At 37.8% G+C, this 16,173-nt stretch overlaps 1 protein-coding gene across 11 annotated transcripts in view; it reads right to left on the minus strand.

Moving 5' to 3' along the window:
* The window catches only part of palm2akap2.L (PALM2 and AKAP2 fusion L homeolog), a 155,506-nt gene that overhangs the window by 18,187 nt on the left and 121,146 nt on the right, over window positions 1–16,173 (minus strand). Inside the window, exon 1 of one of the 11 annotated variants that reach the window (XM_041585411.1) lies at window positions 8,994–9,344. The exons of 9 other annotated variants lie outside the window; for them this stretch is intronic. The gene's annotated coding sequence lies outside the window, so the exon portion shown is untranslated. 11 annotated transcript variants of the gene reach the window in all.

The raw sequence follows: 16,173 nt of genomic DNA on the forward strand, positions 1-16,173 counted from the left end.
TTTTTTTTTAATTACATGTTGTGACTTTACATTCTTTGTTGATTAAATGAGTCTAAGATAACATATTATTTTCATTTGTAAAAACCATGAATATGATGACATAACTGGCCAAAGGGCATCACTAACTGCTAGTTAGCGTTGTCTGGTCTAGCCAATTTCCCCCCATGCCATTAAATAATTGATCTTGTTTTCTGATTTTCATGTAAGAATTTCTAGGCCAGGATGCTGGAAAATTCTTTACATGCCTTTGGACCAATAACTTGCAACAACTTAGGACCTCCCATATGAGCATGATCTCAGAAATCACCATATAGGATCTTACCATTGTTTTGTCTACATCTTTGTCCCAACACAACTGTAGTGCTCTTACTCTTAGCTGTAATTCACAGATCTTTATGAACAGCCTGATATTTGAAATGATACCTGTACTTTAACCAGTAACCCAGAGTACAGACCATTTTACTAGTGCTAAAAGTAGCTGAATGTTAATACAAGATATTCTTATTTGCTTTTCACCATGATGTATCTATAACGTATATGTACTAACTCACATACAAGACATAAACTTTTATCAAACCTGCTGTTCTATGGCTATAATGAGCTACAGTTCCAGACAATACCAAGCGGCTGGAAATCATAGGTCACAAATTAACCAACATACAGTTTCCTGTTTTGAATTCATATAACTGAGAGATATCAAATTTTGCACTGCTTAGTGCTCTTCCATTTGTATCTGGGCTAATGGTGAATGAGTTATTTTATTTTCAGCAAAAAATATTTCAACAGAAAAATCAAAACTGTTTCTCACTTGTCAGGACTACAGTAAAACCCCCATTTTACGTGGAAAAAAAATGGTGTAAAATCCAGGAAAATGTAAAATCAGGGAAATGTATTATGCATAATATATAAGTGGCATCAAAAAACAACTATGTAAAATGAGGGAAAACTTAAAATCAGGGGATGTAAAATTCAGGTTTCACTGTATTAAGAAAACCATTGGCATGCTTTAAAAGTTATACATTTAAAAACATTTGAAAATTTTATGTCATCTCCATTACTCCTGCCTTACTGCACATGGCAAAGTCCTTTGTAATATATTTCCATAAGGACATTTGCAGATCTGGACTAATTAGAGACAACAAGGGTAAATTAAAATCATTAATGTCTCCCGGAATTAACAAAAATGATAAATGCATGTGAATGCCATTTCTATAAAAAAAAAAAATAGAGCTCTGTCATGTGATTAAAAGTATGGGTCTTCCATTTCTAGTACATACTATGGAACAGGTGTGCCTCTCAGCAAAATACAAGCAGTGAAGTGAATGCATCTTTCAACTGCAGTAGCCTAAAGGTGCCCATACACTGAGAGATCCGCTCGTTTGGCAATGTCGCCAAACGAGCGGATCTCTCTCCGATATGCCCACCTTGAGGTGGGCAATATCGGGCTGATCCGATCGTGGGCCCTAGGGCCCAACGATCAGATCCTAACGATGCCTTAACGGGCGGTTGGATCACGGGACCGCATCAACGAATAGATGCGGCCGCGATCCGACGGGATTTTCTGTCCCATCCGATCGAGATCTGGCCGACTTTCGGCCAGATCTCGATCGGTGAAGCCTGTCGGGGGGCCCCATACACGGGCCAATAAGCTGCCGACACGGTCTGTCGGCAGCTTTTATCGGCCTGTGTATGGCCACCTTTAGAATCAATACCTCCATGAAATAGCAGTGTAAAATATACATCTGACCTAAATAACTTATTTTTGCTTTTCGTCAGCTGGTTCAGTATTACAATTTATCTTTTTTTGTGGAGGGGGTGATTATCAATACTTCAGTATTTCCTTAATTATGCACTTAACTGACTGTTAATATCAGCAATTGTTTAATTGATTATTTATAAATCCAACAGTCAATGAGGTTTTAAAGAACTAGTTTAATTTTTAAAGCTGATCCATACTTTTTCCTACAATGATTGAGTAATGTCCAAAATTCTCCATAAGTTGAGATTACATCAGCCTGCTCCTTGCCATATGGAAATGTGCATGTTGGTTTAAAGGCGATGGGGACTAGTATAAATAATTAATTTTCCAGATGTCCCTATAGCACTGGGAAAAATGCAGATTGAAATACAGTCTAGTAATCTCCTTATATGCTACTGCAATTAGGTGACTATTGTTCACTCCTCTGAACAGTGCTTTACAGAGATTCACTATTTACATCAGTAAGTTTACAATTAAAAGCAGAAAAGTAAACAAACTCAACATAGAAGAAGCAGTTAGTAAAAAAAACATTTGAATCATATATGAAGATTTACTTGAAACAACTGCTGGACTTGTATTGTATTTTATGCAATGCATTTAAAGGAAAATGAAATTGAAACTAAAGACCCCACAGAACTGTAGACAAAATCTGTATAAAAATAAAAACTGAAGGACAATCATTTTTACATTGTTTTGAGAATGGATTACGCCACTCCTTGAACCCCCTCCAATTTGATTGATGGTTAGTAATCAGAGTATGAAAACAAAGTGCTATCTTGAAAATATGGTACAAATTACGCAATTAAATACTTTAATTTAGCGTAAGGATCGATAAAGGTGCATGAAAGCTGTTCTTTACTTTTGTGAACCCCACTAAGTAGGATGAGCAGGTACATAGGCAACATTGCTATTACTATTACTTATATATGGGAAACCAAGCTGGACTAAACTGGACTCCAGGGCAACTTGCTTAATGTATACCATTAAAATTACAATATTAAATGTGACTTGATGTCTCAAGATAAACATGCTCTTATTTTTTTGGATGTAGCAGGAAGCTGGAAGTTGTACTAAATAATTGATCCTGCAACTGTGACAAAATATCTATGATCATACCTACGAGACACAAAAAAGAACCAACAGTATTATCTTATGGTACAATCACTAGGAATAATATTAACTTGACTGTGATATCACTTTCAGGTAACATGTGTGCCCATTGCAGAAATTAGAGAGCATAGGTCCCAGTCACACTGCATGAGGATAAAGGTTTCAGTTTTTAGATGCAGCTATCCCATTTAAGTCTCCTACACAGTAAAAACATAATACAGGTATGGGACCTGTTATTCAGAATGCTCGGGACCTGGGGTTTTCCGGATAACAGATCTTTCTGTAATTTGGATCTACATACCTCAAGTCTAATAGAAAATCATGTAAACATTAAATAAACCCAATAGGCTGGTTTTGCTTTCAATAAGGATTACTTATATCTTTGTTTAGATCAAGTACAAGGTACTGTTCAATTATTACAGAGAAAAATGAATATTTGGATAAAATGGAGTCTATGGGACTTTCTGTAATTCAGAGTTTATTGGATTCCGGATAACGGATCCAATACCTGTATAGTATATACACTGCAAAACTGTTCCTGTTAATATATTTAATTAAATCAGAATCTCTACACTTTAGGTTACTTTAATCACCTTCTACAGTTGCTAGGGTAGATGTGTGCCTAACTGTATGGTCTTGTAAGGCTTGGGGGCAATATTGGGCACAATATTTTGTATTGATGATATATTTAGTGACTATATTGTGACTGCTTTCCCTCCATGTCCATTTCTTTCACAGGAACATCTGTTTTGCATCCTGCAACATAATTGGCGGACCTCAGAACAACACATGGCAAACATCGAGCATCTGGATATGGATCTATGTACAGTATATAATAAAACTCAAGCACTGAGCTGATGTATGCCTCAAACTGTACATCAGTTGCAAAGCAATCTATAAAGATACATACACTGATTCCTCAATGCACCCTTCTTCAGTTAGAGAAATACAGTATGTGAGAACATACAAAATTAAGGTAAAATAGATCAGATATAGATTATTTCCTATGTGGTAAACTAATGGTGTTTATGCTAAAGTACTTTGCATCTTTGTTATCTATGGAAGCCAGGTAGAGAAGAACACAGCAGTTCTGTGTGCAATACCAGTGTCCAGTCTGTCAACGGCCCAGTCTCTAAAAAGTCCCATCTTATAGTAAGCAACATATATATCTGTGACATATAAACATTCGTTTTTTGCTGCACATGTGATCCAGTGGCAGAATTACTAACATGCATTATAAACATATACATTGCAATACCAAGATGTAACTTTGTATCACTATGTGACTGGGTGTGGACAGTTGAATAGGGATGTAGCGAACGTCGGAAAAAAAGTTCGCGAACATATTCGCGAACTTGCGCAAAAATGCGAGCGGTTCGCGAACGGTTCGCGAACCCCATAGACTTCAATGGGAAGGCGAACTTTAACATCTAAAAAAGACATTTCTGGCCAGAAAAATGATTTTAAAGTTGTTTAAAGGGTGCAACGACCTGGACAGTGGCATGCCAGAGGGGGATCAAGGGCAAAAATGTATCTGAAAAATCTGCCTGTGTGTGCTTGGAAGAGATAGTGTAGGGGAGAGCTGTTAGTGATTTCAGGGACAGATGATAGTAAGTTTGCTGGCTAGTAATCTGCTTGATACTGCTCTGTATTGGAGGGACAGAAGTCTGCAGGGATTTGAGGGACATTTTAGCTTAGGTAGCTTTGCTGGCTAGTAATCTACTGTTCTCTTTAAACAACTGCCATACGTTGACCTTGTAGGCATTGTTTGCCCAGTTTTTTTGGACGCAGCCACTGAAGCACAGTTGCCAGAAAAAATATGCCATATAAATGCTGAAAATAGTCATTTTTCGCCATACGTTGACCTTGTAGACATTGTTTGCCCAGTTTTTTTGGTTGCAGCCACTGAAGCACAGTTGCCAGAAAAAATATGCCATATAAATGCTGAAAATAGTCATTTTTTGCCATACGTTGACCTTGTAGGCATTGTTTGCCCAGTTTTTTTGGTCGCAGCCACTGAAGCACAGTTGCCAGAAAAAATATGCCATATAAATGCTGAAAATAGTAATTTTTTGCCATATACGTTGAGTCAACGTATGGCAAAAAATGACTATTTTCAGCATTTATATGGCATATTTTTTCTGGCCTCTGTGCTTCAGTGGCTGCGGCCAAAAAAACTGGGCAAACAATGCCTACAAGGTCAACGTATACACTACTACAGCGGTGGATACGGATTACGTAAAATATATGAATGCTGCTTGAAAAAAAGTAACTCAAGTGGTTTTTCTAGAGACGATAATATTATCAATATTTAGACAAAATGTGAACAAGCTCACACAGCTAGATGGCGGTTTGAAGAAAACACTGTGCAAATAATGCCTACAAGGTCAACGTATACACTACTACAGCGGTGGATACGGATTACGTAAAATATATGAATGCTGCTTGAAAAAAAGTAACTCAAGTGGTTTTTCTAGAGACGATAATATTATCAATATTTAGACAAAATGTGAACAAGCTCACACAGCTAGATGGCGGTTTGAAGAAAACACTGTGCAAATACTGCCCACAAGATCAACGTATACACTACTACAGCGGTGGATACGGATTACGTAAAATATATGAATGCTGCTTGAAAAAAAGTAACTCAAGTGGTTTTTCTAGAGACGATAATATTATCAATATTTAGACAAAATGTGAACAAGCTCACACAGCTAGATGGCGGTTTGAAGAAAACACTGTGCAAATAATGCCTACAAGGTCAACGTATACACTACTACAGCGGTGGATACGGATTACGTAAAATATATGAATGCTGCTTGAAAAAAAGTAACTCAAGTGGTTTTTTCTAGAGACGATAATATTATCAATATTTAGACAAAATGTGAACAAGCTCACACAGCTAGATGGCGGTTTGAAGAAAACACTGTGCAAATACTGCCCACAAGATCAACGTATACACTACTACAGCGGTGGATACGGATTACGTAAAATATATGAATGCTGCTTGAAAAAAGTCACTCCGGTGTTTTTTCTGGAGACGGTAATATTATGGATATTTAGACAGAATGTGAACAAGGTCACACAGCTAGATGGCAGTTGGTTGAATAACACACTGGGCAAAAAATGCCTACAGGGCAAATAATGCCTAAAAGGTCAATTTATACACTAATACAGCGATGGATACGGATTACGTAAAATATATTATGGCTGCTTGAAAAAAGTCACTCCGGTGTTTTTTCTGGAGACGGTAATATTATGGATATTTAGACAGAATGTGAACAAGGTCACACAGCTAGATGGCAGTTGGTTGAATAACACACTGGGCAAAAAATGCCTACAGGGCAAATAATGCCTACAAGGTCAATTTATACACTAATACAGCGATGGATACGGATTACGTAAAATATATTATGGCTGCTTGAAAAAGTCACTCCGGTGTTTTTCTGGAGACGGTAATATTATGGATATTTAGACAGAATGTGAACAAGGTCACACAGCTAGATGGCAGTTGGTTGAATAACACACTGGGCAAAAAATGCCTACAGGGCAAATAATGCCTAAAAGGTCAACTTATACACTACTACAGCGATGGATACGGATTACGTAAAATATATTATGGCTGCTTGAAAAAGTCACTCCGGTGTTTTTTCTGGAGACGGTAATATTATGGATATTTAGACAGAATGTGAACAAGGTCACACAGCTAGATGGCAGTTGGTTGAATAACACACTGGGCAAAAAATGCCTACAGGGCAAATAATGCCTAAAGGTCAACTTATACACTACTACAGCGGTAGTAAAATAAAAAAAAGTAAAATAAAAAAAAAATGAATATTAAAAAAAAAAAATTAAAGTTGGTGCTGCTGAACTACTAGGAGCAGCAGATTAGCACACCAGTCCCACTCCCCAACACTGCTAGACTAATAGCACTGGGCTCTTATAGTAGTAGTAGTAGTAGTAGTAAAACAACAAAAAAATAAATAAAAGCAGTCCTTACAAGGACTACTGTTATTGCAGCAGTCAGCAGATGAGATCAGAAGCAGGACAGCTGCCCACTGCAGCTACATACAGAGCACTGCAGTAGAAGGTAGATTACTAGCCAGCAAAGCTACCTAAGCTTAAATGTCCCTCAAACCCCTGCAGACTTCTGTCCCTCCAATAACAGAGCAGTATCAAAACGATTACTAGCCAGCAAACTTTCAACTGTTCCTGAAATCACTAACAGGCAGCAGCTCTCTCCCTACACTATCTCTTCAGCACACACAGGCAGAGTGAAAAAACGCTGCAGGGCTTCGGTTTTTATAGGGAAGGGGAGTGGTCCAGGGGAGAGCTTCCTGATTGGCTGCCATGTACCTGCTGGTCTGGGGTGAGAGGGCAAAAAAAAGCGCCAACAATGGCGAACCCAAAATGGCGAACGTCGCGCGACGTTCGCGAACTTCCGGCGAGCGCGAACACCCGATGTTCGCGCGAACAAGTTCGCCGGCGAACAGTTCGCGCCATCTCTACAGTTGAAGGGTTGGGTCTCAGATTATAACCTTAACTAGGCCCCCATTTTCAACCAGCTCTGCATATGTCTTAACCCTGAAAACTGTGGACACACTAATTGTAAACCATTATTAAGCATGTTATTTTTTTTTTTTTTTACTTCAAAATATCAGTTGATTTGCCAGTAGTAAATTGCTCAGATTATAGCTTTACCTTTGTAGAATAAAGGTGTCAAGTGCAAGTGACAAAGCTATTTTGAATCTACAATAACTTAATGCCTGTGCCCCACAGTCATGTTTCATCCCCACTGTTAGTCATTCAAATTTATATTGCAGGTTTTTCCTAGCATATATTCTGTCGTTTCACAACACACACACACATATCTGTCTATTTATATATACCCTGAAGTACATGTTTTAGTCTTTAGAGACTGCTAATATAACCTGCTCATTAAAAACACATTTGCATTCTTTAGCTCTGAAAAATATGCCCACCCTGTACAATCTTAATTGGTTCTTAATGAGCTATTAAAGCCAGAACCCATGCGGGACAAGGATTCCATTATAGAATTACATGAAAATGATCAGACTATGGTAGTATTTCACTGCAGACCTAATGGAGGGCAAGTACAAGCAACAGAAAAACAGCTTTAAGGAAAGCTTTTTCAGTTGCAGGTTTGAAATAGACAGGATAGAAGGGCTAATAATTAAAAAAAACATACTATAAAAATTATTATTATTAACAGGGGGTATATCTCCAAACAAACAAATTACTTGTACTTATGATACACAGGGTAAAGGGCCATATTCAGCGGAGCTAGTTACAAAGCTAGAGGCCCATCTCTATAACATACTAAAAGGTTAACTTTCCCTTTTACAGCACAATAGATAATCAAATATATCTCAATCTTTCTGAAAAAAGTGGCAAAGTAAAATTAGCAATGTCCATATGTGCTAAAGTAATACATTCAGGTATAATTAGAATATGATCTATCATCTTGTACTATCCAGTCAAAGAAAATTGGCATATATAAACTGTAGAGTAGAGTTAAATTGTACAGGGATACAGTTCACACTACACATTAGAAATTTATTATTGTCCTGGACTTCATTAATTTATCCAGCTGCAGCTTCTGTGTTGCTTCCCAATATCGAAGAAGAGTTGAAAAAGTGCCTAGACTACTCTAATGCTTCCCAGTATTACAGCTCATTGACCCAAGTCACAGTTTCATCTTTTTGTTAGCTTGGAAGTTGATCAAGGAATCTGACAGCAATCTAAATCTGTTAAATTTTAACAGTAAAATATTTGAATTTGTCTCCTGGGGAAAATGCCTGTACAAACAACTGTATGCAGTTCATTATTTTGATATTAGAAATATGAATTTGTTTCACTTTCTGTTGTAATAGAGTCCTGAGTGCAGAAAGACAGAAAAATCCCCTTACACTTCAGTACTGTTTTAAAGACAGAGAGAGAGATATACAATATAAGAACAGCTCGTGTGCTCATTATGTCCCTGCCCTGAGCACAAATGGTTAGCATTACAATGCCCTTCCAGCACAGAGGGGGGTCAGTCAGACTACGGACCAGCTATGAGATAAGACAAATCTAACACATAAAGCAGAGAAGCAAAGCTTACCCAGGATTTAGAATATTCAGTTTCTGAACTGCACAGAATCTCCTTCCCGACACCAAATTCTTCTTTGCTACATTTCCCAGTCAAAATTCCATCTCTGCCTTGCAAAAGAGTGACGTCACAGGGATGGGGGGCTGGGATACACAAAAAAAAAAGGACAGCCCTGCCTTCAAGTCAGTTAATACAATGAAACTGTTCTAAAACTAAAGGGAAAAAAAAGGACTGAGTTGGGCGGAGATGGTAAAGGAAATTCAGGCCCCTTCTTAACATATCACAAGATTAGCTTGTTGACTGAGGCTGGGTGACAGTTTCTGCCTGTTTCAGACACGTTTTCGTTACAGGCAGAGAGTTAGGCAAATGTGAACTTTAGAATGGAAAGCACCGCTTTTAAATTTACATCATGGGGTGGGGGTCTGGGAGGGAGGATGTAAATGAAATTCTCCTATAGTGAGAATGAATGTAGGAAGGATATTTAGCTTCTTTAACAGGGTGACTTAAGCCATTGTATAAAATAAAATAGACGACTATGTCGTTTTTGTTTTCTTAACTGCTTTATTGCAACAGCCTAATTCAGTATTACAGAGTGTGCGAGTTAAAACATAGAACAGTTGTTTTTGTTGCATTTCTTTTTTGTTTATTGACAGGATCTTTCAGGGGAAGAATCACAGCAGTGAAACTCGAAGAAACATTTCACATCGTTGTCTATGAGAAATGTGTTTAGCACATTGAAAAGGAACACACTTACCCTTTTGTTAGTATTTTTATAGTCAGAAACCTGTGTCCCTTGCCTTAAGGCTACAGTCACATAGGGACATATTTAGATATTCACAACTCATATCCACATAATAGATGAGACTGGGCTCTGCCCTCACAGCTAGGAAATTTAGCTTGGTAACATTTTGGGAATCACTGCTGATATCCTGTCAGGATCACTGATATCGGATTTGAAACACAGATGCTAAAGTAATCACTACATCTGACAATGTGGCCTTCCCAAGCAGATGTGAAGAAGAAAAACAAATGCAAAACACTTGCAACACCCACACAAGTCATTTTTAATCCTTCTTTGATCATTTGATAAAAAAAAAACATTTAAACCTCATCTACTGTCATGTTTTCAACTTCCTTCTGCATGAGTTTTATTCTCACTGCAGTTGCTCTAAATTTTAAGAATGAAGCCAGCTGCCATATAAGCTTTCATCTTCCTATAAAGGGGATATTTTTCCCTGAAACATGCTAAAAATAATTGGTTAAAATTGTCTATTTGTACCGGCATGTTAAATGTACTGGAATTCAGCATCAGCAGTGCAACTACACAGCACTGGGCCCCCTGCACAAAAAAAAATCTGCAGAGGGGCCCGTTGCGGGCTCCAACTCCTACTGGCCCCCTCGTGTCCCACCCTCCCTATCAGGTAGGATAGTGACCAGTGTTAAGCCACTGCTTTACATACTGTAACTGATTGCTAACATTTATAATATTTAGCAAAACGTTCATTGCTTTTTCTTCAATTAGTAAAAATTTCATATTGTTTAGATGGGAAGTTGTTAATTTACACTGAAAAAGAAAATACCCCACCTTGGGCATACAGCAAACAGAAACTAATTAACATGACTGTTGACAAGAATCTTAAAATCTGACACCAAGATTATCCCCCTTTCAATGTAAAGTAGTACAACTTCCAGATGAATAAATATAACAAAGTCATTGATCACAGTTGCCCTTAGGTAATATTTGGTGGTGAAACAGAATCCTAGTTTTGTTTATGCTAACATTATTTGCCTGCTACTTTAGATTAAAGGAACAGAATAAACCTAAAAACAGCTTTGCTAAAAAAAAAAAAAAGAACACCTATAACATTTTTATGTTGAAAATGCATTAAGCTGGCCATAGACACAAATCTCCCGACCTGCCACTAACCATTCCGATCAAATAAAGTAGAAAAGAACAGATCAGCCGATGTTCTGTCCCTGACAGCAATCGTATGAAAGTTATGTCCAACCAAAGCTAGTGACAGTCTCCCTCTAAAAATCGTACAATCTGCAATACATGCAGAGATATTACCCGCAGCCAACAGAAATCTTTTAACCTGTCTGACCAAAAGACCGATCTCCACCAGACGAAAAATGTCGGGACTCTCAACACACGGTCCAAAAATTGTATGAATCCTCGATTTGTACGATCTGATCTTTGCGTCTATGGCCAGCTTTACACCTATTCTTTTAATGTAAAAAATCCATATTTTCTTACATTTTTGCCATTATTAAAAGCGCTATTTTTTTTCAGTGAACTACCACCTCACTCCCTTATAAACAGGGCAATTTGTTCAAAGCATGTTAACTAACTCTCGGTGGACAGGTAATTCGTTTTATAAGCTTCTCTTCTACCAAAACCAGGAAGTGCTAAATATATATACTGGTTTCATTTTCTTCCTTAGTGTCATACTACATTTTTACTACTTTTAACTTAAAATAAGTCCTATTCAGCAAACTCATGTATACTGTCCCTTTAAAGGGATAATTCACCTCTAAGTTAACGTTTAATATATTATAGAATGGTCTATTCTTAGCAACCTTTTGGCTGGTATAGATAATAGAAATTTAAAACAATAAAAAAAATATCTCTGGCTAAATCATACAAGTTAATTTAAAGATGAACTACCCCTTTACTATAAAGAAAATTTAACATATATGAAAGCAACATAATGCATCCTGACATTCTCATTGCTGCAGTGTGACTGATTGAGCTTATCAGTGCCATTTATATGTTTGCAATTCCAGGTATTATTATTGGTTCCAGGCCAATACCAACATCATAGCAGTAAAGGAAGGGTTGAATTTCATCCCTCCACAAACCATTCCTAAACTTCATTGCCAACTCCAAGTTGATATCATAAGGGCATGTTCCCTTGAGTATGAGGCTGAATGGTGGTGGCTCCCCAACTATTTTCATTGTCTTTAGTATTCAGAAGGCATGTAGAGCATTTTCTGAATTTGTGGGCAGGTCAAAAAGACTCAGGCCGAGCTGTTAGATGCAGCCTGCTCTGGTAATCTGCAACCCACATGTACTACTAGTAGTACTAGTAGTGCAGTGTCCGCAAACAAGCAAATACTGAAACAATTGCAAAGTACGCTTATTACAGGGCCACTGCGTCTTGAGCTTTTTTTCGTTTCTTAAGCAATGGAGAAATGACAGAATACACACAAGTCTCAGAAGTGCTTTTAATATGTGCTCAAGTTGCACTGTGTCCAAGCACTATTATTCTTCTGCATCTGCTCTTATAGCATTTGGTAGCATCTAGCAATATTGAAGTGTATTAGCTCCTATATTTATATTATGATTTCCATCCTTCATGTGAAGAATAGGCCTCTGATTAGGGACGTGTATAACGGGTGCTTGAATGCAATATGCCTGAAAGTATATAAAAGGCCACTGCTATGTGCATGTGTATATAGCCTAAATTGTATAACTATGTTATTTTGCTTTGTGCAATGTGTGAATATGCATTTCAAAGAGCAACTCTGCTCTATGCGTCTGCTCCTTGGCCAATGCAGTGGTGCCGGGTGCAGGCACAGAAGGGGCTGATACTTGGCCTGCCTGCCCTTGGCCTTAGGCACCTCTAGTGACCATTCACTTTAGACCCTGGGCTCTTGTCTGCTGAAAAGTAAACTGGTCCATGAGCCCAGCACCACTATGTTTCCCAGTGCCCCAGCAAACCTCCATTGTTTGGAACAGTACACATGTGAGGTGAAGCAAAAACTGAACTTTAAATTTGGTTTACCACTTCATTGCAAATTAGTGCAGGCTACCATGGTTTTTACATATGATGCTATGCTCTTAGCCAGCATTACACTGTAATCGTGCATACTCTGAACAAAAGTTACCTAAGATTCAACTCTAACCTGATTTATTGAGACATCAGATACAAGTTGCAGCATCATCGATGTGTAGCCATCTGCATCCCCAGAGCACCAGGGGCGAAAACAGTCAGCATAGGGCCCTTGTACAGAAATAGTTCAAGCACTCCCTGATAAATGTACCACCACCCAAAGCAGCTTTCTGCAGGTGGGGTACTGAAGCTTGCTAAGCTCAAATTTGTAGTTACAAAATAAATGTTACAAAATGAATTAAACAAAAAAAGTTTTTAATATAAATGATACATTATTTTAGACAAAATCTACTTTGGGCCTATAAAAGAATATTTTTATTCACAGAATTATTTTCAAAATAAAAAATAACCCTTGTATTCATACCATTCCTTTTGTGCTGACAAAATGTATTTGGTGACCAAAGAATTGTTCACAGGATTAAGTTTGTGTTTACAAAATACATTTTGTAACTACTAAAACTGATTTTTTTTAAAATCAAATTTGAGTTTGTTACACAATACCTGGAAACCAACTGCACCCCATATGTTAGCTCCCTAATTATGTCAACAATTGGAGCACAGGAGGTTGCCTAATAAGATTGTGTGGAGGAGAAAGGAGTGGTCATTTTATTTATTGGTTCTGATTAGCCTAAATTGTAGCACATCTGGTGACAAAACAGTGGCCAGTACCCAATGCTATAATTGCCAAAAGAAGCAAAGTCTCCCAGGGAAACTGTAAGCTTTTATACTGGTAGGAATAAAGGACAACTAAATTTAACTTAACGCATCATTGCTTTTGGCAGAAGACAGAGAACACAGCTCAAAAGCTTTACTCCTAAGGCTATATTTTTCCAAGCAAGCAAAACAAAAAATAACTATCACAGAGGAAATATAGCCAAGTGCAGGATTACCAGCAGTGTTTCTCTTGAGTTGACTTCTATACCTTAAATGAGTTTTTCTTAACAGAATGCCAGGCCATCAGGAAATAAGTATACAAATGCAATTAGAGCTAGCTTGAATGGCTGAGTGCTAATGCGTCTGCTATTGTCATCAGGGTACTGAGGGAAATACACTGAGAACAGATGACATATGACCATTAATCCCTTTGCTGGACATGGATAGGAGAAAAACAACATTTTAAAAGGCGTGAGGGCTTACTTACTAAAGTAGTGCAACATTTTGGCACAATCTGTCATGTCTTTTACTAATAATGCAGATTTTTTTTCTCCGGAATTATGGTTTTATTTATTATTCATCTTAAAATCTGTTCCATATTCAGGGTGCACAAACCTTGCAGAACAGTTAATGGTATGCAAATTGGCACAAAGAAGTACATGGGAAATTTTGATCAGATTTTGTGTGTCAGATTTTATCTGATTTTGCCATACAACACCACTCAACAGCATGAGATTTGTAGGATCCTTCAAAATCTGATCTCTCTATAGGCAGAATGTAAAGTCGGATCAGATAAAGTAGTAGCAGTTTGTTCATGCATCTACATCCAACATTCAGTGTATTTCAATGGGAAAAAAGTCAGACACCATCAAATTTCATCTTGTCAGATGAAGATTTAGCATGCAGCAGCGTCTAGCGGCGGATGGAAAAATTTCCATGTAGTTTACACATCAGATCGACACCATCCTACAAAATCTCCCGCTGAGTTTAGGGCGGCATGTGGGGCAGACATGAATTTACATGTGTGTCAATTGTATGCAAAATTTTGAGCATTCATAGAAAGCCCTTTAATTACCAGTTGGTCAAGGCAGGTGTTAAGTTACATGGCTCTGCTATTCAGCATGCTGCACTTCATACACAATACAAGGTTGATCTAGCACATTAGCATAAAGTACATCCATACATAGTCACAAGTGCTTTACATATTGTTAATAATAGGTAGAATTCTGCACCCATGCTGTGCCTCAATGGTAAATGACTCCTAGGAATTATTACAAAATTCATTAATCAAGTTGTTTGAATATACAGTATTATATAGCTGTCATTATTAGTTCAAAATCTATCAACAGAATACATAAAATATCAGCTTTGAAGGCAGTTAAAGGACCAGCAACACCATTATTTACATTTAATCTCCTTGTTTCCACAACGCATGAGCATCATTAAAGTTTATATCTATCCAACAAGCACCTACAAGTAAATGTTTTCTTTGGCAATATATGCCCTGTTTTATATGAGGATTTTCATTTTAAGGTTTTGTAGTGGTTAGTTACTGAAATCAACAGTAGACAGCTTAGGGGTAATTTCCCAGAGAGAAGAGCAAAAAATGGCACAAAAGAGCACCTCTTATTGCTTTGGCATTGGCAGTCTGGATTGTACACAAGTTAGAGGATGGCAACTTGATTCACCCCTCATGAATATAGTGCTGCCAAATACAGGCAACACTGTATTCATGGCTGCAGCTGCAGGACACTGTGTTCTAAAATGGAGCACAGAGACCTCCAGCACTTCATCTACCATGGAAGGCAGAGTGCAAAATGCAGAAATAGAGCAGATTGCATCCATTTTTGTACTTTGCCCCCTGCCTTCCACATGGTAAATGACCCCTCATCTTTTAAGGATTACATTGGCCACAGCTAAATGTTGCTAGTGACTTTTTTTTTTATAAAGAGAGTTAACATTAAACAAACGTACTGGTCAGACTAGACCAGTGGTCCCCAACCAGTAGCTCGCGAGCAACATGTTGCTCTCCAACCCCTTGGATGTTGCTCCCAGTGGCCTCAAAGCAGGTGCTTATTTTTGAATTCCAGGCTTGTTTGGTTGCATAAAAAGCAGGTGTCCTGCCAAAGAGAGTCTCCTGTGGGCTACCAGTCCATTTAGGGTCTATCAAACAGACAATAACAGCCCTTATTTGACATCCCCGTGGACTTTTTTTATGCTTATGTTGCTCCCCAACTCTTTTTTACATTTAAATGTGGCTCACGAGTAAAAAAGGTTGGGGACCCCTGGACTAGACCATGAACATGCAGTGATGCCTCATGTGTTGTGGAAACAAGGAGATTAAAGGAATGTTTGTAAATGAAGTATGTTGACACAACATAATTGGGATAATAAACAGTTTGCATCTCATCTGTGGTGTTGGCTGCAAAAATAACATCATCCCCTCCTTCACTTCTGATATTCTGTATATACAGTAATTAGGGAAGGCAAACAAAACAAAGAACTATGCAGTACACCACCGGACAGCCGAGTTAAAAAAAAAAAGCTGATGATGCACACAGGTATTTAATCAAAAAGTTAAAAAACTTACATTTTATTTAGTACTATTGAGAATTGATAGAACTTTAAAGCAGAGAGGTAAA

This window comes from Xenopus laevis, chromosome 1L (assembly GCF_017654675.1).
Source record: "Xenopus laevis strain J_2021 chromosome 1L, Xenopus_laevis_v10.1, whole genome shotgun sequence".
NCBI lineage: Eukaryota > Metazoa > Chordata > Amphibia > Anura > Pipidae > Xenopus > Xenopus laevis.